The sequence below is a fragment of the Nansenia antarctica genome (genome assembly GCF_963989245.1).
Source record: "Nansenia antarctica genome assembly, chromosome: 1".
NCBI classification, from domain to species: domain Eukaryota; kingdom Metazoa; phylum Chordata; class Actinopteri; order Argentiniformes; family Microstomatidae; genus Nansenia; species Nansenia antarctica.
The window spans coordinates 113,731,048-113,733,547 of NC_137674.1; the positions used below are offsets into that span (position 1 = coordinate 113,731,048).

General features: G+C 45.8%; 1 protein-coding gene across 1 annotated transcript in view; it reads left to right on the forward strand.

Moving 5' to 3' along the window:
- Window positions 1–2,500, forward strand: part of LOC308167800 (homer protein homolog 3-like) — a gene marked incomplete at both ends in the record, with an annotated part of 20,067 nt that overhangs the window by 5,828 nt on the left and 11,739 nt on the right. The window lies entirely within an intron of this gene.

The window sequence follows — 2,500 nt, forward strand, 5'->3', positions numbered from 1 at the left end:
CTGTGTTGTCATGACGATACATATCTCTCTCTCTCTCTCTCTTCTTCCACATCCTCTTCTCTCTCTCCACCACGTGGGTCCGTGTGTTCTGGTGTGACGCCTCCTCCCCCAGCTGTCTCAGGTAAGGTCGTGTGTGTTCCACCTCTCCACCACACCTTCACTCCCCAGGCCTGGTCTGTTATCTGTTATCTGTTATCTGTTGTCTGTTATCTGTTATCTGTTATCTGTTGTCTGTTATCTGTTATCTGTTATCTGTTATCTGTTATCTGTTATCTGTTATCTGTTATCTGTTATCTGTTGTCTGTTATCTGTTGTCTGTTATCTGTTATCTGTTATCTGTTATCTGTTGTCTGTTATCTGTTATCTGTTATCTGTTGTCTGTTATCTGTTATCTGTTATCTGTTATCTGTTGTCTGTTATCTGTTATCTGTTATCTGTTATCTGTTATCTGTTGTCTGTTAGCTGTTCAACCTAAGAGCTTTATTGGCATCATGGGAAAACAAACGTTTACATGGCCAAAGCAACAAAAAAAAGGAATGTAGGTAATGTACGACTAGAATAAAGAAATGATTAAACCGAGCTGTGTATATATATACATATAGTATACAGGTAGATAAAGATAATAATAAAGTATTAAGATAAATTAATAAAGTTAATAAATAATTAAGATAAAGCCTTATCCCTAACATCCCCACATGACTTACACCCTAACCATAAACCTCTACCCTAGAATACCTCCTAGTGTTAGCAGAGAAGACATGTTTTACATTTAAGCTAATGTAGCCGTGCCACAATGACAGAGGTGATTATTTATGCCATGTATGTCTTGTAGAATATTATTTCACGTTGAAAGCGTCCACTAAAGTGTGTATATCAGTGAGAGGATCCTTATTTCAGTTTCACACTCGAGAAAAAGAGAACATTGTGCCGGGAGGTGTATATTTCTTCATGGCTCTGTTACAGCAGGAGAAAAGCAGATCTGGGAACAGGCTCTCTGGCAAACACCCAAATACTTTAATCGAAATATTCCACATGAGAGATCTCCTTGAACCAGCCATGTGTGTTCACAGCACCAGTCAAAAGTTTGGACACGCTTCCCCATTCAGTTTGACTGGCAAAGTGTGTCCAAACTTTTGACTGGTACGTGTGCAGTTATGTGGGTTTTAAAGGAACACATCACTGTCTTATACTCCTACACCAGTTGGAATGCGTTAGTTCCCCGACGCAACGATGGGGGGAAAGATATAGGAAATGTGTAATCCCATTATGACTTAAACAAGATCCACTCGATACATAATTCAGGGCTCCCGTGCTCCCTAGCCGTGGACTCTGGCGTAGCGTTGTCTTGAGCTTTGATTAGCCTCGCGCTCTCTTTCCCTCTCTCTTTTGAATGTTGGATGTTGGCATTGCTCTTTTTTACAACATGTTTATCAATGCCTCCTCCATATTATACTGAGAGGAAGAGGAGAAGAGAGGAGTCTGGGCCGGAGAAATAGAACAACTACCTTGGGGGAATACACACATGGGCTTTGCTGTGAGGGGCGATGAATAATACACGCTTCTCTGAGTGCACGGGGTGCAGCGCCTCACACACATGCACTCTGAGCTAGTCAGGCTCAAGTCTGGTTGTCTATCTGGCCACCGAGGGGAAAGAGCAGAGACGTGGGGGTTTGGAGAGAGACGGGTTCTGGAACTCTCTATGATGAGAACCGTGATCGTGGTTTCACAAACCTCCGTCCAATTTAGGTCTCCGGCTCATTTCTGCCAACAGAAAGAGGACATGAAAGAATGTCTTATGAGACAGAGAAGAAGTGAGCCTCTCTCTCAGCTCTGTGGTCTGAGCCTGAGACACAGCCTGACCAACTCCTGTTTACTGTAAATGTGAAATCTGCAGCAACAACAGAGCTGTGATCACCATGACAACTCTGCTTTCCTCTATAGACACACCTGCACACACACCTGCCTCTATACACACACCTGCCTCTATACACACACCACATTCACAGGGGTGGCTGTGTCTCAGGAGGTAGAGGCTGTGTCTCAGGAGGTAGAGGCTGTGTCTCAGGAGGTAGAGGCTGTGTCTCAGGAGGTAGAGGCTGTGTCTCAGGAGGTAGAGGCTGTGTCTCAGGAGGTAGAGGCTGTGTCTCAGGATGTAGAGGCTGTGTCTCAGGGGGTAGAGGCTGTGTCTCAGGAGGTAGAGGCTGTGTATCAGGAGGTAGAGGCTGTGTCTCAGGATGTAGAGGCTGTGTCTCAGGAGGTAGAGGCTGTGTCTCAGGAGGTAGAGGCTGTGTCTCAGGAGGTAGAGGCTGTGTCTCAGGAGGTAGAGCCTGTGTCTCAGGAGGTAGAGGCTGTGTCTCAGGAGGTAGAGCTTCCGTCTAATGATCGCAAGGTTGGCAGATCGGTGGTTCGAGCCCCGGCTGGCCACATGTCGAAGTGTCCTTGGGCAAGACACTGAACCCCAAATTGCTCCCAGTGAGCGGGCCGGCGCCTTGCATGGCAG